Source organism: Cetorhinus maximus, chromosome 34 (assembly GCF_964194155.1).
Source record: "Cetorhinus maximus chromosome 34, sCetMax3.hap1.1, whole genome shotgun sequence".
Classification (NCBI taxonomy): domain Eukaryota; kingdom Metazoa; phylum Chordata; class Chondrichthyes; order Lamniformes; family Cetorhinidae; genus Cetorhinus; species Cetorhinus maximus.
The window spans coordinates 11,262,839-11,284,916 of NC_135912.1; the positions used below are offsets into that span (position 1 = coordinate 11,262,839).

At 49.8% G+C, this 22,078-nt stretch overlaps 1 protein-coding gene across 5 annotated transcripts in view; it reads right to left on the bottom strand.

Annotated features, from left to right (window-relative positions):
• Window positions 1-19,431, bottom strand: part of LOC144671781 (lysine-specific demethylase 6B-like) — a 72,171-nt gene extending 52,740 nt beyond the window's left edge. For 3 of the 5 annotated variants that reach the window (XM_078533816.1, XM_078533815.1, XM_078533812.1), the window contains exons 1-2: window positions 19,232-19,431; window positions 715-996 (exon numbers count right to left, since the gene is read on the bottom strand). The gene's annotated coding sequence lies outside the window, so the exon portion shown is untranslated. Of the gene's footprint in view, window positions 1-714; window positions 997-1,576; window positions 1,796-19,231 lie in introns of those variants that run through there. The other 2 variants (XM_078533813.1, XM_078533814.1) reach the window with 2 other exon arrangements.
• Between the last annotated feature and the right edge of the window lie 2,647 nt (window positions 19,432-22,078).

The window sequence follows — 22,078 nt, forward strand, 5'->3', positions numbered from 1 at the left end:
GCTGGTGCTAGACTAGGGGTGTGTGTGAGTGAGAGAGAGAGAGAGAGAGAAAGAGAGAGAGGTAGAGCGAGAGTGGGAAGGCAAGAGCAAGTGAGAGGGAATGTGAGTGGGAGGGGGAGAGAGAGCGCGAGTGCGTGCACTGGCACACCAGAGCCACGAGAGAGAGATTGTGTGTGGGAAGGAAACAAAAGACTGTTATGCTTACAATAAAAACTGCACTCTTACTGCAGCTTAACACTCAACCCACTCTCTCACACACTTAGTGATAGCTCAGAGTTACAGCTACTACAGACTGAATTTATCCATGCGATTTGCCATGGAGCTCAGGGCCATCCCCTAACCCGAGCGTCACTGGGAGATTCCAATCTGCCAATTCTCAGTATGTACATGGGATACGGATCACCATGCTCAGCATGTACTCTGGGGCTGTGACACTGCTGGGGAACTGCCAAGGGGGAGGGAGGAATGCTTTTCTTAAAAAATGGTAGAATTGGCAAAACAGAGTTTAAAAAGAAATTCATCACTACTGACAATTACGCTCCATAATACCCTCTCATCGACATGCAAATGCAGTAGTGGGTCCCACCTGGTCAATGCCGAAGGACATTTCTGCTTTTAGAAGTCACTCTCTGGTCTCTTTAATTTGCCCAGAATCACCCTTCCCCCACCTCTGCTAGATCCAGCTATTTGTTAAAAAGTACAAGGTGCACTTACCCTGACAATTAAATGGCTTGCCTGCAGACATATCTGTCCCTGTGAGATGCTCCCTCTCACTTTGCCCTGTGTTTACATCAAAATTCGGAGGTTCCAAACGCAAAAAAAAACACCCACACAATTGGGAAAAGGCAACTTCCTCCAGTGAACAGTCTCTCCTTGTGTGTCCGGCAGGGATTCACGTGGATGAGCAAAGGGAGGGGAGGGAAGAGGACGTTCAAGAGAGCAAATTCTCCCAAGGTAGATTTTCCGAAGGATTCCAAGAGCTCAAACACACCGCACCTGATGAAATATATAAAACAATATAATTAGACAAAGAGACAGAGAGGGAAAGAGAGACAGACAGACAGAGAAGGATAACAGAGTCAGACAAACAGAGGCAGAGAGAGAGACACACACAGAGAGAGAAACAGACACAGAGGCAGAGAGAGAGACACGGAGGGAGAGAAACAGACAGACACACAGAGACAGAGAGGCAGAGAGAGAGAGACGGAGAGAGAAACAGACAGACAGAGAGGCAGAGAGAGAGAGAGAGACGGAGAGAGAAACAGACAGAGAGCTAGGCAGAGAACTTGCTGAAAATCTTCTTTTAAAATGAAAGAAAGTACATTAGAATTAAGCTGTACATTTCATTCCAAAACATAAGGATGTTAAAATGTTACCAAATATTTGCTACATTAAGGGGGATAATGTTTCATTGTATCCAATTAGACACACATGTGTCACAGAGAAACTGACACACAAACAGTGAAACTGACTCGAAAGAGACAGAATGTGACAAAGGAAACTGAGACACTTCTCCCCTTGCTGACCGGTTACAACCTTTCGACTTCAGAAACAACAGTTTCACTTTTTCACATACCCGAGGATTCCAGAGTTCTTGTAACACAAAGAGAGAGAGAGCCGTAATCGCTCAGATACACCCCAACTTAGTTCCGTTTCACCGAAATGACTTTTTTTTGAAACGAGAAACTTTGAATAAAATAAAAACTGAAGCTACAAAGAGTGCCCTGGTTGTGTCTCGAACTTGCTCCGACTGCTGCCTTCACTGACTGCTTCGGAAGCTCATATTGCCCTTTTTTCCTTTCCTCCTGGCTCAGTGATTCATCACAGGGTGGATTAAACACTTTCTCAGAGTCTCTCTCTCTCTCTCAAACACAAAGAAATTTAAAATCATTTCAAAAAAGTCCTGGCCAGCCCCCCTCCCCCACACAATCACACACAAGACGACGTCAGAGGGACACCACCCACTTACACGTCACAGCTGGGATTCCCTCATTTCTCAGTTAAAGGGCTCTTAAAGTGGTAATGTCCCTCTCCTTGCAGGAGAAGGTTCTTGAATTGTAATTGTGTGGGAATAGGTGTGCGTGTATGTAATCTCTGCCTCCTCTCCCTGTCTGCTTCTCTCTCTCTCTCTGTCCCTCTCCCCTTGCCTCCCTCTCTCTCTTTGTCTCTCCCCCTGCCTCCCTCTCTCTCTTTCTCTGCCTCCCCCTCTCTCTCTTTCTCTGTCTCTCCCTGCCTCCTTCTCTCTTTCTCTGGCTCCCCCTGCCTCCCTCTCTCACTGGTCCCACCTGCCTCTCTCTCTTTCTCAGTCTCTCCCCCCTCAAATATGCATGCCAGCGAGTGATGAAAAATTAAAACGCTACCCAATGAGATAGCGTGTACCGGCAGTCTCTTAAAAGGACAGTGCCCAAAACCTGAAACAGGGTCAGAGTACAGAAAGCTCAGAGCCCCACAAACAGTGACACTCACAAGTCCGGCATTACTGTACATATGTGAGGCAACTTCCTCCCCTCCATTGTTCAAGTGCATCAGCAGGGTATTCAACTAAGGCAGGAATCACATCGGACTGTCAAGAAAGCTGGGTTGGGGGGGTAGTCACTGGTCACTGAATCCCTCCCAACCGAGATCAATTGTAACATACCTCATGGTTCTGCCATGAAACAAGCCTTATTTTTTTCACCAATAGTAAAATAGAGACCAATGCTCCCTCTGGACTGCTCTGTAAAAGTGCATCAGCCCCCTGACTAACAGCACCTCCTACTGCACCACAGTGGTATCTTTCCTATTCCTCACACTGGTTATTTGCTCTACTGCGGCTGGTGGGCTACTGGTTTTATGTAGAGACACAGGAGACTTAGATGCCAGAGTCTTGGCTGGATTTGAACCCAGCTCCTGGATTTGTTTACAGCCTTTCCAGCATTGTCACGGTGGCTGTTCTAACTGCTGTTGACATGAAGCTCTCAAAGATGATGGTTATCATTAATCTTCACTGTCCCAGTCCTCTCCATCTCCAGCCAGCACCAATCCAGTCACACACACACACACGCACACCTTGGAGTATCAGCTCAGTAAACTGCGCTTGTAGGTAGGACTTCCTCCTGAGTCCTGGGTTCAAGTCCCACTCCAATTTTGATAATCCAGGCTGACACTCCGAGTGCAGTACTGGGGGATCACTGTAATTTCAGAGGTGGAGTCTTTCAGATGAGACGTTGAACTGAGGCCCTGTTTGATGGACATGAAAGATCCCACAGCTACCATTAGTTTTAGTCTCTCACCCTCACCCTAGTTTTAGTCTCTCCCTCCCCCAATTATTCCCCATGTGTACCCCATGAAACTCCTTCACAACAGAGACTAACTGATTTCTACCCCAACGGAACTTTGAGTGGGTCAGCAAGGGGGCAGGAAAACAGGACAAACCATCTCAGACCAGTCCCTGCAAAGTGAATCCTGTTTTTCCAATCGCCTCCAGAATATTTCAGAATATTTTGGAAAGCCCACCTTTTAGGTTCAGATCACAACAGCTCGTGTCCATGGCAACAGCAAAGGAGCTATTCGCATGGAAATAGGATCTCAATCTGCAGCAGGAGCTGTGCACAACGATTCACAGGGTTAATAAATCCTAAAGTGGGGGAGTGGGTGGTTAACAAGCAACGGAGTCCAGGGACAGACCTGAGTCAGGGACAGTGCTCAGTGTTACAGAGCCAAGGAGTACGGAGAGAAGGAGTGAGTAAAAGGCTGAGAGGTGGAGAAGGACTGAGTCAGTGACTGGGGGGGTGGGGGGTGGTTGATGGGGTGGTGGGGTGTTGCAGCATAAAACACTGCCACCCCCACAAGGCCATGACGCAGGCTGAGGAATGCAGAACATTAACAAACCTACACAGACGCCAACACACAGGACGGCGAAGCAGCACAGTGTCAGTGAAAGAGAAAGGGAGCGAGAGACATGACAGAGCAGGAGAAACACACGCACACAGTAGTGACACATGACAGGACAGGCACGACAGACAGAGTGAGAAAACTGAGCATGAGACAGAGGCACGACAAAAAGAGTGACCAGACAGAGAGAATGACAAGCGAGAGAGATGGGGGAGAGAGACAGACACAGAGAGAGAGGCACACAGAGAGAGAGAGAGAGAGGCGGGAGGGAGAGAGAGGGGGGAGGGAGAGAGAGGGGGGAAGGGAGGAGAGAGAGAGAGAGAGAGAGGGCGACAGAGAGGGGAGGAAGGAGTGGGAGAGAGGGAGGAGGGTGAGAGAGGGAGGGGAGGAACAGGGAGAGAGAAGAGAGGGAATGGGAGAGAGGGGAGGGAATAGAGAGAGAGAGACAGAGAGAAGGGGAGGGAGAGAGAGGAGAAGGAATGGGAGAGAGGGGAGGGAAGGGAAGGGAAGGGAGAGAGAGGGAATGGGAGAGAGGGAAGGGAAGGGGAGAGAGGGGAGGAGAGGGAGAGGGGAGAGGGAGAGAGCACACGGGGGGACAGAGAACACATGGGGGGTGCAGGGAGTGCACAGGGGGAGGGGGCATGCGAGGTAGGGGGCGCGTAGGGCAGGGGGCACGTGGAGGAGATGGGTTGGCAGGGGAGAGGGGGCATGCAGAGGGAGGGGGCGCGCAGGGGGAGGGCTGCAAGGGGAGAGGGAGCGCGGGGGAGAGGCAGCGCACAGGGGGTGGGAGTGTGTGGGAAAGGGAGTGTGCGGGAAAGGGAGCGTGCGGGGGAGGGAGCACGGAGGGGAGAGAGCGCGCGGAGGGGAGAGAGCACGCGGAAGGAGAGAGCGCGCGGAGGGAGAGAGCGCGCGGAGGGAGAGAGCGCGCGGAGGGAGAGCGCACGGAGGGAGAGCGCACGGAGGGAGAGAGCGCGCAGAGGGAGAGAACGTGCGGAGAGAGGGAGAGGGCACGCGGGTGGAGAGAGCGCGCACGGGGGGGAGAGAGAGCGCGCATGGGGGAAAGAGAGAGCGCACGGGGGGGAGAGAGAGTGCACGGGGGAGAGAGAGCGCACGGGGGGGGGGAGAGCGCATGGGGTGGGGAGAGAGAGCGCAGGGGGGGAGCGCGCACAGGCGGGGAGAGAGCACGGGGGGGAGAGCGCATGGGGGGGGGAGAGAGCTCAAGGGGTGAGAAACAGAGAGAGAGAGACAAGAGAGAGACGCAGAGACAGAGAGGGAGGGAGTGGGGGAGAAGAGAGAGATGGAAGACAGAGAGAGGGGAGGGAGAGAGAGAAGGGGGGAGAGAGAGAAGGGGGGAGAGAGAGAGAGGAGAGAGAGAGAGAGAGAGAGAGAGAGAGAGAGGGGGTGGAGCCCAGAACGAGAGGGCGGGGACAGAGAGATGATCTGTGGACTATTTATGTTCTTCTGCGGCCTATACGTCAGGCTTCCCCACAATCTGACAGTACTCGGCAGCATTTGCTGGGCCCGTTGCTTGGGGTTATAATATGTCAAATCTCAGCCTTCGTGCAGGCTGCAACTATTAAACATTTGGGGAACAAAGAAGAGGTAGGTTTGGAGCGGAGTGGAGAATGAGATATTCATCAGTCTTTTGGAGGCAGCCCGTACACACATCCTGTGGGCACTGCTCCTGACTGCTTTTGAGCAGCTTAGTACTGAGGGCAGATCCCAACCAGTCGGACTTGATGAGGCAGACATGACCAACATCCTGAGGTGTAGAGTACTGTGTCAACATTATCGCACACTGATTACTCAACGCCTTACAATCGTCACTGACACAGAGCTGGCACAACTCGACAAACAAAGAGACAGAAACAAAAAGATTGCTAAAGGCGTACTAGGCAAAATGCAGTGTTTTATTTATCAGCTGGCATGGAAACACCCGAGGGGGTGGGAAGGGGTTGGGAATAAACCAAGGATTAGTCCAAAATTAAACCGATAAAGAAAGAAGACGCTCACAGTCGGAAATCTCTGCAAACTGAGCGTGAGTTCATCTTTCAGGGGATGAATCAGGAGCACAGGCTGGCTGAGGGGGTGGGAGAGGGGGAGGTAGAGAAACCGGCTTGGGGACAGTGTGTCCTCTGAATCACTAGAACACGTTTTCAGTTGCTTCATTTTTCAATCTTCTGACTGCTCTCCCGCTCCCACTGGAAGTGCTGATGAATCTTAAGGCATCAGAGTTGCCAAAAGTCAGTCATCACAAAACTTAACAGCACAGAAACAGGCCAATCGGCCCATCTGCTCCATGCTGGTGTTTCTGCTCCACACGAGCCTCCTCCCACCCCCCTCTTCATCTCCTCCTATCAGTATATCCTTCTAATCTTTTCTCCCTCATGTGTTTATCCAGCTTCCCCTTAAATGTATTGATACTATTCACCTCGACCACCCCCTGTGAGAGCGAGTTCCACGTTCTTCCCATCCTCTGGGTAAAGGAGTTTCTCCTGAATTCCCCATTGGATCTATTAGTGACTGACTTACATTGATGGCCCCGAGTTCTGGTCCCCCCACACAAGTGAAAACATCTTCTCTACGTCTACCCCATCGAAACCCCTTCAGAATTTTAAAGATCTGTATCAGGTCATCCCTCGGCCTTCTCACATCGAGAGAAAAGAGGCCCAGCCTGTTCAATCTTTCCTGATAGTTATAACCTCTCAGTTCTGATATCATGTTATGTAAATCTTGTCCAGTGCCTCGATATCCATCTTGTAATGGAGACCAGAGCTGTGCATACCACTCAGAGAGAGCTCTCACATCGCGTCAGAATGGACACAACCAAGGGCTATGTGATAGGGGAGAGCACTGCATCAGGTGCTAGCGAAGGGCGGGGTGAAGGGAGGTAGTTACTGGATTGTACAGATAGCTAGGGGTATCCTTGGCGGGCCTTCACTTAGAGGAGAACAGCACAGATGGGGGCACCCATCCTATTTCAAACAATAGCCTCAATCCTCCAGCCTCACCTTGAAGCTTCTGGAACAGCTCCCGTCCCAGGGGGAGGGTTGGGAAGTGACAGGGGTGGGGGGGGAGGGAGTCTGTTCCAATCAGTGTCTCTCCTTTTGGAACTCACTGTGGGAAGTGCCTGGGGTCTCCACAGCACTCACCTGTCTGAGTAGGATAAACACAGCTGACTGGGCTACTGAGTGCCTCTCACCCAATCGCAGCATGGGGCTGGGCTGTGACGCCCCCATTGTTGAACAGCCTGCCGACACACACACACACACAGCTGAATTTTCTGGCAAGCGTCCAAACAGGAGTTGTTGTGGGGGCGGGGGGGGGGCATTCTCGAGTCCACGTGCATCTCCCTCCTAATTGGCCTGCATTTATTGCCCTGAGGATGATGTTTATCCTTCAATCAACATCACTAAAAAAAGACGCAGATAACGTCATTTATTGGGATCTTGCAGTGCAAAACTGTTCCGTTTCCTTCTGTACAACAGTTACTGCCTTTCAAAAAGTACTGGCTGTGAAAAGCTTTGGGACTCAAAAGTTCGAGGTTAGGCCCCAACTAGGTTATTGTGTCCAGTTCTGGTCCACACTTTGGGGAGGATGTGAGGCTCCTTGAGAGGGCGTGGAGGAGATTTACCAGAATGGATCCAGGGATGAGGGATTTTAGCTCCAAGGTTAGGGTTGGGGAAGCTGGGGTTGTTCTCCTTGGAGCAAAAGAGGTTGAGGGGAGATTTGATCGAGGTGTACGAGATGATGACAGGGTTAGATAAGGTAGACAAAGAAAAGCTGTTCCCATTGGCTGATGGTGCAAGGACTCAGGGACACAGATTTGAGGTTTTGGGCACTGGGGGGGATGTGAGGAAGAACTTTTTTACGCAGCGAGTGGTGATGACCTGGAACTGCTGCCCCCGAGGGTGGTGGGAGCGGAGACGATTAATGATTTCAAAAGGGGATTGGATGGGCGCTTGAGGGAAATAAACTTGCCGGGGATACAGGGATAGAGCAGGGGAATGGGACTGACTGGATTGGAATCCAGAGAGCAGCCTGGACTCAATAGGCTGAATGTCCTCCTGTGCCATAAGGACTCTATTCTAAAGTGCTGAATGCATTATATTCAATGTCCTATTGACATGCCATTAAATGCTAAGCTCTGACTGTTCTTTCAGTTTTAACTATCTGTACAGACTGAGCAGTGAGTCAGTGAGAAACATAAAACCTCAACTGCTGCAACTGTCTGTGATACACATCGCCTAACCCGCAGTAATCAAACCCCCACCATACCCCCACCCAATGGGCTCCAGTGTCCAGGGATCGGCTCAGCTATTGTTCACCCCACCCCGCCTCCTGTATTTACCTCTTTGCCCGGTCCCATGGGGATTTCCCTGTCCACACTAAGAGCTAAACTGAGACAGCGAGAGAGCCTCCGACTGACCATCACAGGCATGAGGGCTCTCAACTGCTTTGTGTTTATCCTCCAGCCCAGAGACATTAATGCATTGAAAAGGAGGGGCTAAACACCAGACAAGGGGAGAGAAGGAGTGGGAGGAAAGAGGGAGGAGAAAGAGAGAGGGGGGAGAGAGAGGGGGGGAGGGAGATAGGGGGAAAGGGAGAGAGGGGAGAGAGAGAGTGGGAGAGGGGCTGGGGGAGAGAGAAGGGGAGAGCGAGAGAGAAAGAGGGGAGAGAGGGAGGAGGGATTGAAAGAGAGATGACCATGAGAGACTGAGCAAGAGGGGAACTGCCCTGAGTGCTATGCAGTAGGATGGAGTGAGGGGCTTACAGCTGACTCGGAGGCTCTCACACAGTCATGAAGTGTTGCTACCCTGGGTATATCACTCCAAACAACCTACTGCTCACCCCACACCCCCCAACCCCAAGTGGATAAAGCCCTGAGTGGTCCCACATACTCACTAAGCATATCCCTGTCACTGTCACCCTTCCCGCATCCCCCCTCCCCACCCAAACTTGAAGTCTTTTCTCTGGCACTTAGCCTCGAGTGAAGTGTGGCAGATCTGGCACTGGGGGTGTGGGAGGTGAGACAGAAACTACCCACCACCTCACTGATAATGCCAATACCAACGATCTTAACAATCAGATAGTGAGTATCTGTACGACAGCATTAAAGGTCATCGGGGGGTGGACCTCAACAGATAAAGCGTTAAATCTAGCATCATCAGCAATCTGTAAGGGTCCCGAGTTTAAACTCCCTCCTTCCCCAATGAGTGCTGGAGGGCTGGGTTTAGTCTGACCCACAGGGCCTGCGTCCAGTCATCGCAGTTCAATATCAATGATGGCGGAGTTTAAAATGGCAGGGGGTGGGGGTGATTAAATTGGGGCCTTTGAAATAATGAAGAGATTGTAAAAGGTGGGGGGTCAGTATATAGAGAGACTAACACCTCGAGAGAGAGAGAGAGAGAGAAATGAAAAGCCATAAACTCCCGTGATATTGATAAGCATTCCAAGGGGAGAGCAAATCTCAAACTCTCTCTTCAAACAGGCAGCAAATTCTGGGGGTCAGCTGAAACTTTTAAGGTCATCATCCAGAGATGTTTTTTAATGCTGAGCAAATGCAACTGAGGCACTGGTCAGCCATAGTTTGATTGAATGGGACAGCAGGCTTGAGGGGCTGAACAGCCTCCCTCCTGCTTCCTCAGCAACTTTCACCACCTTATGATGTCCCAAAGCTCCCCACAGCCAATGAAACACTTTTATGAAGTATAGTCAATTTCGGAATGTAGGAAAAACAGCAGCTGATTTGGGCACAGCAAGATCCCACAAACAGCAATGTGATAATGACCCAGTTCTTTTGTTTTTTTTTATAAAAGAGATTCTGGCTGCTGGATAAATATTGGTTGAGGATACCGGGGAGAACTTTCCTCCAAAATAATTTCACAGAATCTTCTCCAGGCACCTGAGGTTTGAGGGATGAGGTGGGGGGGCCCTCAATTTTTTTTTCAATTTATTCGTTCACGCAATGTGGGTGTCGCCGGCTAGGTCAGCATTTATTATCCATCCCTAATTGCCCCTTGAGAAGGTGAGGGTGAGCTGCCTTCTTGAACCGCAGCAGTCCATGTGGTGTAGGTACAACCCACAGTGCTGTTAGGGAGGAAGTTCCAGGATTTTGACCCAGCGACAGTGAAGGAACGGTGATATATTTCTAAGTCAGGATGGTGAGTGGCTTGGAGGGGAACTTCCAGGTGGTGGTGTTCCCATGTGTCTGCTGCCCTTGTCCTTCTAGATGGTAGTGGTCGTGGGTTTGGAAGGTGCTGTCTAAGGAGCTTGGTGAATTCCTGCAGTGCATCTTGTAGATGGTACACACTGCTGCTACTGTGCGTCGGTGGTGGAGGGAGTGAATACTGAAGGGCCCATCCAAAAGAAGCATTGGAAGGAAGGAGAATCATTGCTGCATTCCATTCTAATCATGACCCACTAAAGGACCTCATTGATAAACATGCAAAGCTGTGAGCCACATTCTCCATTCTCTAATTCCCTCAGCAGACTCTCTGTATTAATAAACTCTCTGCCATTTCCTGTCAATCACACTCATCATCAAATTCGTGCACTTAATCTGATTCTTAAATCTCCCCGACCACAATTCCTAATGTCATAAAGAGACGCCGCTCACGCACGCACACAAAACAGGAAACAAACAACGTAGAGAGCAGCACATGGACGCCGAGCTCGCACTATCTCACCCTCACTGGCTGCAGTCTGTCACCTCACTGGCTGAGGGCAGCGATACAAATACTTGCATTTGTATAGCGCCTTTCACCACCCTGGGGCATGCAAAAGCACTTCACAGCCAATGAAGCAATGTAGTCATTACTGTAATGTCGCCAATTTACACACAGCAAGATCCCACAAACAGAAATGCAATAAATATGATGATAATCTGCTTTTTATTTAAGTGATGTTGGTTTGTGAGATTAACATTGGCTCCAGGACACCAGGGAGAACTCACCCTACCCTGGCTCTCCTTTCAATAGTGGCCATGGGATCCTTTACATAAATTTCTCTAATTTTCATAATAAATTATACAAAAAAGAGTAATTCTGGATACATGTCAGGCAGCTTCATAAAAACATAAGATTTTTCACAGCTGCCTGAGTGGGCAGACAGGGCCTTGCTCCATGCTGGAAGTCCGAAATAAAAACAGACCATGCTGGAAAAACTCAGCAGGTCTGGCAGCATCTGTGGAGAGAGGAACAGAGTTAACATTTCGAGTCCGTATGACTCTCCTTTGAAGAGTCGTAACATTAACTCTGTTTCTCTCTCCACAGGTGCTGACAGACCCGCTGGGCTTTTCCAGCATTTTCTGTTTTTACTCCCTTGGTGCTACACTGAGAGCTGAACCGACATCTTTCCGACTCAGAGAGGAGAGTGCTTCTGAAAGATGAGCAGGCCGTGCTCCTGGTGTCCTGGCTTAATCCATCAGACGAAAGCAAAGGTTAACTGGCCACTGCCTGTCTTGTGGCACAAAAAATGGCTGCCACCCCTTTTCATGGGCCAACAGAAAGATTCAGGATGTGACTTGAAGTTAACGATATCAATCTTCACAGAGAAACAGGACTCCAGGCCATAATCCTATACGAGCATCAAGCGGCAGTGAGTCTAAATGGCCAATTGAGGTACCATGGTGTTGCCATGAGACTGTAGGCCCCAGACCAATGTCTGACATTCTCCACAGGGGAAGGATTTCCAATTGCCCCTATTCTCCGAAGGTGCCGACATTCATTTGAACATAGTTCCAGACAGCAGTGAGTGTGCCTTCCCTACAGATCAGCATCAGGGGGAGGGTGGTTGGGGGTGCAGATAAAAAGGGGGGGAGAGAGAGAGAGAGGTGGGAGAGAGAGAGATAAAGAGATGGGGGGAGGGGGTGGGGAGAGAGAGAGAGAGAGAGAGAGGGGGAGAGAGATAAAGAGAGGAGTACTAGGGGCAAAGAGAGAGAGGGAGGCGGGGGTGTGGGGCAGGGAGAGAGTGAGAGTACAGGGGGTGGAGAGAAAGAGAGATGGGTAGAGGGGTACACGGCAGAAAGAGCGAGACAAAGTACAGGGGACAGAGAGAGAGAAAGTACAGGGGACGGAGAAAGAGAAAGAGTTGGATACAGGGCGGAGAGAGAGAGATGGGTAGAGGGCAGAGAGAGAGGGGTACAGGGTGGAGAGAGAGAGAGATGGGTACAGGGCGGAGAGAGAGAGATGGGTTAGAGGGTGGAGAGAGAGGGTACAAGGCGGGGAGAGAGAGAGTACAGGGGACGGAGAGAGAGAAAGAGAGAGAGATGGATAGATGATGGAGAGAGAGAGAGGGGTACAGGGCAAAGAGACAGAGAGAGAGATGGGTACAGGGCAGAAAGAGAGAGGGGTACAGGACGGTGAAAGAGAGGGACACAGGGTGGAGAAAGAGGGGGGCCGAGGGCGGAGAGAGAGAGGCGTACGGGGTGTCAGAGAGAGAGAGAGAGAGGGGCAGGGAGAAACAGAAGGGTACAGGGTGTGGGGGTGGAGGCAGAGAGAGAGATGGACAGATTGAAAGAGATAGGGAGAAATGGAGGGAAAGCAAGACAGGACACTGAGGTGGTGATCAGGGAGTAGTTTTAGTGTCTAGACTGGGTGAACTGGAAGGAGGGGAACATTAAATTGTGCTCTGGTGACCATACAAATCCAGATTACCCCAGGGGATGTTACTCTAGCATCTCCCTCTCTCTAGTAACTGCTTGTAACTCACAGAGCCCGAAGAGTACAGGAGGGAGTCTAACAGGATGTGAGCAGTAGATTAACATTGAGATATGCACAGCTGACTGGACTCGATGTCTTCACATTGCTCAATATTAAAAATTTCATCCCTCCTTCCTTTAGCCTGGCCTGATCTGGAGTGTGCTTTCTGCTTCCATTGCCTCACACTATTACTCCATTTCACACCCAACCCACCCAAACCACACCCAGCCACCAAAATCTCCCCCACAGCCACCATTGTCCAAGTGACCATCCTTCACTGCCCAGGTCCCAAGCAACCTTATGGGGCATCCTGGTTAAACTCAAATTCCCTCCCCCACCTCACCTGCACACTCTCAAACCCAGTTTAGCCTGGGCTAGCTGACAGCGAGGGACTTGGAATGAGGGACAGTGACTGAGTGAGGAAAGTAATGAGGGGAGCGAGTGAGCGAATGTGTGAGGGAGGAGTAGACAGCTGGCAGAGGTCTGGGCACCGGCTACTGCGTGACTGCTTGCCCACAGCAGCCCCGAGCAAGGGAGTCTCCTCAAGTGTGAGGAAATCATCTGCAACTGGATCAGCTGGATTACGACCAAGCAGTCACACCCCAGCACGGGCTGTGTGCTCAGAGATACCTCCAAATATTTAACCCTTCCATCCCAACCACCAGAGAAGAATCCATTCCAACTGGGATTTATCCTGCACCCAGTGAACTCATCGTCTGCTTTCTTTCCCTCGTAGTATATTTGTCTCCCTCCCTCTTCCCGCGTCCCTCTCAGTCAGTTTCCCTCTCCCTCCGAGTGTCCGATTCTCCTTCTCCGTCCCTCTCTCCTTCCCCGACCTTCCCTCTCTCCCTCCCCGACCGTCCCTCCCTCCCTCCCCGACTGTCCCTGTCTCTCTCCCTCTCCGGCTGTCCCTGTCTCTCTCCCTCTCTGGCTGTCCCTATCTCTCTCCCTCTCCGGCCGTCCCTATCTCTCTCCCTCTCTGACCATCCCTCTCACCCCATCCCTCTCTTTCTTCCGACTGTCTCTCTCTCTCCCTTTCCGTCTGTCTCTGTTTTTGTGTGTGTCTTTCGCTCTGTCTCTCTGTTTTTCTGTTTCTGCCTACATCGCTTGCTATGTTGCTCTCTTCCCAGTACCCGAATCAAATCATGAAACATCCTGGCACAAGTGGGGATCATTCGGCCCAGTCTACTCCTGGGAAGAGCTATTCCTTTCATCAAACCCTTCTGAAATTCCCTTTTTAAAAAGTTATTCTGGATTCTGCTTCCTCCCATTTCTAGTCAGGAATTCCATTCCCCAACTAAAGCTGCAGTGTAGGGGAAAGGTCAGTCTTTACACGACACAGTGCGTGTTGGTAACCTATTCAACTGTAGAGTGCATCACAGAGGAGCACCATCCTGTCATCACCCACAGACAAAGTCATGGACATTGACTCCACACCCCCAGCCCTATCCGATACCTTCCAGAGGTTTCGAAAACCATTGCATTAGCTATTTAACCAGAGGGGTCTTTGCAGGCAAACCCTCCCCTTCCCAAAGTTATCTGCACACTAACCAGAGCAGGGCACAGGACCTGAGCAGCTGTCCACATTTCTCCTCCCTTTGCCAACTGTCATTGAGTTAAACCTGCAAATTCAGCACAGATTCAGGACGGAAACTGGGGTCGGGGAGGTAGGGGGCGGTGAGGACTGAGTGGGGTGATGTGGCCGGGTGGGGTCATTCTCTAACCGAGGGTTTTAATCCTCATTACAAGCCACTAGCCCCTTTAATAGGGGGGCCTGAGGAGCCATACAAAACACTGACTTCATTAGATAACTGCCTGTCGCTCAGATCCTAGAGTGCAAAAGGGTGTGAGAGGGTGAGTGTGAGTGAGAGAATGTGTGTGAGTGAATGTGTGCGAGAGTGAGAGAATGTGTGCGAGAGTGAGAGAATGTGTGTGAGAGTGAAAGTGAGCATGAGAGTGTGAGTTTGTATGAGTGTGTGAGAGAGTCTGAGAAAGTGTGTGAGCGAGAGTGAGTGCGTGAATCAGAAAGTGAGTGAGTGAGGGACACTGAGTGAGTGAGAGTGAGTGCGTGAGCCAGAGAGTGTGTGCGTGAGAATGTGTGAATGAGAGTGAGTGAGTGAGTGAGTGTGTGAGTGAGAGTCAGTGCATGAGGGGCAGTGAGTGTGTGAATGAGAGTGAATGTGTGAGTGAGAGTGTGCGTGAGCGAGAGTGAGTGGGTAAGCGAGAGTGAGTGCGTGAGTGAGTGAATGTGTGTGTGTGAGGGACAGTGTGTGTGAGGGACAGTAAATGTATGAGCGAGAGTGTGTGAATGAGAGTGAGTGCGTGAGGGACAGTGTGAACGAGTGTGTGTGAGCGTGTGTGTGTGAGGGGCAGTGAGTTTGTGAGTGTGTGTGTGTGTGTGTGTGTGTGTGAGAGAGCACGAGAGTGTGAGAGCGAGTTTATGTGAAGTGTGTCTGTGTGTTTGAGTGAGTGAGTGATGAGTGTGTGAGGGTGAGCATGAGTGAGTGTGTGCGCGCATGTGAGGGTGTGCGCGCATGTGAGGGTGTGCGCGCATGTGTTTGAGGGTACACATTTGAGGGTGCGCGTGTGAGGGTGTGAATAAGTGAGAGGTGGGAATGAGGAAGAGAGTGTGAATGAGTGAGAGAGTGAGTTTGTGTGTGAGAGAGAGTGTGTGAGTGTGTGTGTGTGTGTGTGTAATGATCACCATGAGCCATGTAAAGGCCCCTTCACACTTCCTGCCCCCACCCCATTAGAAACTCTTCTTCTCCTCTTCCTCTTTTCAGACAGTTCAACCACAGAGCCCCATCAGGTTACAGCAAACCATTCAACCCCTCACAGAGCAATCCCAAACTCATCCCACTGTACTTATACCCTTCCCATTGTCCTGCATCAATCGCAACTAATCCCACAGCCCTGCTCTATCCCTATAGGCCTGTATCAATCCCAAACTGATCCCACTGCCCTTACACCCTTCCCATATCCCTCTATCAAGCCCAAACTAATCCCACTGCCCCGCTCTATCCCCATAGCCCTGCATCAATTCCAAACTAATCCCACTGCCCCGCTCTCTCCCCATAGCCCTGCATCAATTCCAAACTAATCCCAATGCCTCGCTCTCTCCCCATAGCCCTGCATCAATTCCAAACTAATCCCACTGCCCCGCTCTCTCCCCAAAACCCTGTATCACTCCCAAACTAATCCCACTGCCCTGCGCTATCCCACTAGGCTTCATTAATCACAATGAGTGCGTGAGCGAGAGTGAGGGACAGTGAGTGTATGAGTGAGAGTGAGTTCATGTGCGAGAGTGGGTGTGTGAGCGACAGTGTGTAAAATGCCTACAAAAGGAGGGTGATCTGGGTCATTATCGCATCGCTGTTTGTGGGATCTTGCTGTGTGCAAATTGGCTGCTGCATTTCCTACATTACAACAGTGACTACACTTCACAAAGTTCTTCATTGGCTTTGAGATATCATGGGTTTGGAAGGTGCTGTTGAAGGAGCCTTGATGAGTTGCTGCAGTGCATCTTGTAGATGCCATTGTGCTGCCACTGTGGTGGAGGGAGTGAGTGTCTGTGGACGGAGTGCCAATCAAGCGGGCTGCTTTCTCCTGCATGGTGTCAAGCTACTTGAGCGTTGTTGAAGCTGCACTCATCCAGGCAAGTGGGGAGTACACACTCCTGACTTGTGCCTTGTAGATGGTGGACAGGCTTTGGAGAGTCAGGAGGTGGGTTACTCACCGCAGGATTCCTAGCCTCTGACCTGCTCTTGTAGTCACAGTATTTATATGGCTAGTCCAGTTCAGTTTCTGGTCAATGGTAACCCCCAGGATGTTGATAGTCGGGGATTCAGTGATGGTAATGCCATTGAACATCAAGGGGTGATGGTTGGATTCCTTTTTGTTGGAGATGGCCATTGCTTGGCACTTGTGTGGCACAAATGTTACTTGCCACTTCTCGGCCCAAGCCTGGATGTTGTCCAGGTCTTGCTGCATTTGGACATGGACTGTTTCACAGCATCTGAAGAGTCGTGAATGGTGCTGAACATTGTACAATCATCAGTGAACAATCCCACTTCTGACCTTACGATGGAAGGAGGGTCATTGATGAAGCAGCTGAAGATAGTTGGGCCTAGGACACTACCCTGAGGAACTCCTGCAGTGATGTCCTGAAGCTGAGATGACTAACCTCCAACAACCACAACCATCTTCCTTTGTGCTAGGTATGACCCCAACCAGCGGAGAGTTTTCCCCCTGATTCCCATTGACTCCAGTTTTGCTAGGGCTCCTTGATGCCACATTCCTTCAAATGCTGCCTTGATGTCAAGGGCAGTCACTCTTACCTCATCTCTGGAGTTCAGCTCTTCTGTCCATGTTTGAACCAAGGCTATAATGAGGTCAGGTGCTGAGTGGCCCTGGCGGACCCAAACTGAGCATAAGTGAGCGGATTATTGTTAAGTGCCACTTGATAGCACTGTTAATGACCCCTTCCGTTACTTTATTAATGATCGAGTGTAGACTGGTGGAGTGGATGCACTGCAGGAACTCACTGAGGTTAATTCCAACTCTGTGACTTTTACCATCAAGAGGATAAGAGTAACAACAATCTGCATTTATATCGCACTTTCAATAAGAAAAATATCCCAATGCACTTCACAGGAGGGTTATCGAACACCATTAGACCCTGAGCCACGAGGAGATGTTAGGGACAGGTGACCAAAAGCTTGGTCAGAGAGGTCTGCTTTAAAGAGCTTCTTAAAGGACAAGAAAGAAATGGAGGGGATTAGCGAGGGGATTCCAGAGCTTAGGGCCCAGGCAGCTGAAAGCACAGCCGCCAAAGGTGGAGCGATGGAAATCAGGGGACGCTCAAGAGGCTGGAATTGGAGGAGCGCAGAGATCTCGGAGGGTTGTGGGGGTGGAGGAGGTTACTGAAAAGGGGAGTGAGGGAGCAATGGCAACATCATCACATTCAGGATCACCTAACAAATCACACACCATCCGAACTTGGACAAAAGCCATTGTTCCTTCAACATCTCTGGGCCAAACCCCCAGAATTTACAGCATGGTGGGAACACTTTTGCAGCAGTTCAAGGAGAAAGTCTTCTCAGGTGGAACAGGGATGGGCAACAAATGCCAGCCTTGCCAGGGGCAACCCACAACCCGAGAACAAACCAGCCGGCTATCTGACTGCATGGGGCATTGCCTGACAGCAGAAATGCTCTCACTCTGACAGGGATGCCTAGAAAGACACCAGGAGTCGTGGCTCCTTGGGGCCTTACCGTCTGCTTACTTCCCACCAAACTCCGAATTAGCCACATCGAGGGCAGTTGGGGATGGGGGAAAAAATCACCTCAAATTCCTTGAGATTATCATTCTTCCAAGAACATTTTCCTCCTTGGCCGAAACGCTTTTCCTCATATGAAAACTAGTTTGGAAGCATTTTCTCAGTAACTGATTGCACTAAGGATACATCTCTGCCCCCTCTCTAACCAAGACCTCCAGCAGAGCCTCTGATTCTGCTGTTTCAAAACAAACACTGGCTTCAGGATTAATCCCACAACCACAGTGGGGTCTTTAGTGGCAGTTTACTTCCCCTCCACCTCTGTCTCACTTTTAAATCTGGGTAAAGCAGTGAAGCAAAGCATTGGTCTCCCTAACACAGGGCTCGAGAACAAGGGGGACTTTGTCCTTTTTAGGCCTCCTCAGTCTGGCTTGTGTTACCAGGCAAGGAAGGGCCTACACAGCTGGAAGCAACCTCAATTACAGCAGGCCGAAAGCCTGGCCCCACAGCCCTCGGTCACTGCTGCGGAGGTCAAAGGGGGGGACCAGGGATTTCTGAGACTGTGCCAGAACAACACAGAAGTCAAAACAGATTTCAAGGTATAGATGAATGAGGCTTTGGATGCATGAAATGGTGACTGGGGGAGTGCTAACTGTGGGGCAGGCGCTGGGTTCATGGGTTAGCAAAGCAGCCCCATTTGTATGAAAATGCCTAACACTCAGTCCTGAAGTCTTATCCAGAATGACTCTAGTAGCTTGGTCATCCAGAACTTGTAACTGTTGGAAAAAGGAGATATGTTGCTTAAGTGTTTCACCTTGTATCATCAGGACAAACAGAAGAATGCCAAATTTCAGACAGGTTTTCTCCTGTGGTATAAATTGTTGTGACTGTTTGAAATTTGACATTCTTGTGTGTGTCTGGATGAGTGCAAGATGAAAAGCTTCGACAATATATCTCGCTTTTCAACAATGTTCTTTTTTTAAACTGATTACGAAGATGACATAAAGGCGGTAAAGGATCCCACAGCCTCTATTTTGGAGAACAGCAAGAGGGTAGGTGGGGGGTTCTCTCTGGTGTCCTGCAGCTGATATTTATCACCCAACCAACATCATACAAAAAAAGACAGATTATCTGATCATTATCTTATTGCTGTTCCTTTGTGGGAGCTTGCTGTGTGCACATTGACTGCCTCATTTCCTACACTGCTGCAGTGACGATACCTCAGAAGTGTTTCGTTGAACAGGAAGCAATTTGGGACACCCTGAGTGGTGAAAGACGCTATAGGAATGCCAGTCAGGGCCCGCACTTTCAGGCAAAATGTAATAGCTCCTATAAGCTGACAATAATTAACACAGCACAGGTAGGGATAGGACAGCCTTACCGGATAATCTCCAGGTGAAAGACCCCTCACTAATGACTCCCCTGGGAGGTATGGAAACCTCCTCCTGCAGGGGACGGTTCAAGCAAGCTGAGAGTCATCGGGGTGTTTCTGTCCAGCGTCTCTGTATGAAATGTGTGACTTCAGCTCACATCTTTCCCTCTCCTCCTTCCAACACCACTTGGATCGCGCACAAGCAAGCGAGCAGAGGGACAGTGATGAACATTATCTCGGAGGCAGCTGCTGCTGCGTCACAGAATTCCTTCTTATCTATTAGGTCAAGAATTTTTAGTTCCAAACAACACTCCACACAACATCAGCAGGGAACCAAGCAGGTTGTGGGCATGTGTGCGTGTGTGCATGTGCGTGTCAGAGAGTATGTGTGTGAGAAAGTGAGTGAGTGTGCGTGAGAGAGAGAGTGTGTGAGACAGAGTGAGAGTGTGTGTGAGAGAGTGTGTGTATGTGTGAGCGTGTGTGGGTGTGTGAGCGTGTGAGAGCATGCGTGTGTGTATGAGAGAGAGAGTGCGTGTGATCGTGTGTGTGTGTCTGTAAACCCATCATCATGGAGCCAGGCAGAGTGTGGGACCTGTGTATGTGTATGCGATTTTGAGAACAAGTGGGTGAGTGAGTGAATGAGAGTGTGTGAGGCAGAGTGTATGTGAGTGTGTGTGTATGTGTGAGAGAGAGAGAGTTTGTGTATGTGAGAGAGAGAGGGCATGCATGTGAGTGAGTGAGAGAGAGGGCACAGGAGTGAGTGCATGAGAGAGCGAACATCTGTGACTGAGTGAGTGAGTGAGTGTGAGTGAGTCAATGTGTTCGAGTGACTGAGTATGTGAGATACTGTGCGTGAGTGAGTTAGCGTGTGTGAGTGACTGAGTGTGTGAGAGGGATACTGTGTGCCAGTGTGTGTGTGTGCGTGCATTTTTGTACATTTTGGAGTTCCCACCGGCACTCGGGGGCTCCATGTTGTGACCAAGTGCATTAGTAACAGGTGAGGTGCGGAAGGTGTGGGGGGGAGGCAAGATTGAAGGGGTAGAACTAAGACCTCAACCACTCCCTGTGGGATCGAGTTCCACATTCTCCCCACTCTCTAAGAAGTTTCTCCTGAATTCCCCATTAGATTTATTAGTGACTGTCTTATATTGATGGCCCCGAGTTCTGGTCTCCCCCACAAGTGGAAACAACTTCTCCACATCTACCCTATCGAAACCCCTTCAGAATTTTAAAGACCTCTATCAGGTCACCTCTCAGCCTCTTCACATCTAGAGAAAAGAGCCCCCCGCAGCCTTCAGTCTTTCCTGATACTATCTCTCAGCTCTGCTATCATTCCATTAAATCTCTTTTGCACCTTCACCAGTGCCTCTGCATTCCTTAATTAATATGGAGAACACAATCGTGTACCAAAGGCAGTGGGACACAAATGAGCAAGAATATCGGATACCCAGAACAATAACACTGAATTACTCACTCTGATGCATAAATGAGGGAAGCGAAAAAGGTCGAGTAGGCATCTGCCAGCAGATCCACTCGCCCCCCATTCTAAGGCTGGGCATGTCTTTGCAGACTGTATCAGGGGCACTCTGTCAATTATCCAGACAGGCAGAGAGGGTATTCAATAAAAAATACCATGCTCAGGTATCAGAACAAGCCACAGAGGGTGTAAATATTACTGAGCCAGCTGCCCCTATGAAATCACCATTGCACAAGTTAACAGACACATGAGTGTTTCGCGGCCTACAACTGCTTGAAGCCTGGGATTTGATTAAGTTGCCAGAACGAAAACTCCCAATTACCTGGCTCCACATGGGAATGCTTTTTCCTTCAAAATCATGCAATGTTTGTGCTCCTGGTTTTATTCCCAATGGGGTGTTGTACTAATGTCAGACACTATCAGGTGAAAATCACAACGTGTGTGTCGTTATCACTCTAACGGTGCACTCAGTAACTCTTACCTGAATAAACAGAGACTCTGTACAGTTACATAGTGAGTGACCCCTACCCTGAATAAACAGAGACTCTGTACAGTTACATAGTGAGTGATCCTTACCCTGAATAAACAGTGACTCTGTAGTTACACAGTGAGTGATCCTTACCCTGAATAAACAGTTACTGTGGTAATCTGATGTGCAATATACCTTTAAGACAAATGTTGTAATGATAGATCACATGATCTTGATATCCAATAGCAGAGTAGCGTGGGCTATCTCTGTAGTCAGTAATCTTTAATTAGAGTCTGAAGAGTAAAGACAGAGTTTTGAGTTGTGAGCACACAAGTGTAGCTGCTGAGTCCTTTTTGTAAATAAACAGAATGTGTTTCTTCTAAGAACGAAGTACTGGTCTTCTCTGTCTTGGGACCAACTCGGTCACCCCGAAACAAGTGTGAAACCCGGATCCTTTAGCCCCAACAAACCAGGGCACTGGATCCAACAAACTGGCGACGAGAGTAAAAACAAGAAAAGACACAGAAAAAGCGAGGTTAAAAAGTGAGGAAGAATGAAGGAAAACAGAAGAACCGAAATCGGACTATACCTCGCACGGTAGTTGTAAGTAAAAGAAAATTTCCTTCCTGATCATTGAAGCAATCCCCTCAGAGCATGCCGCAATTTGGAAGAGTGAAGCCTTTCGATCCAGACTCAGCAGATTGGTCTCATTATGTTGAACCCCTCGCATTCATCTTCCAGGTGAACGACATTACTGGGGAAGAGAAGCGCGTGATCCTCTTATCCACATGTAGGAGTAAGACATATGGATTAATTTGAAATCTGTTGGCACCCAGTGCCCCAGACATGAAAAGTTTTGATGGCTTAGTGAACCTCGTAAAGAATCATTACCAGCCCAAGCCATCGGTGA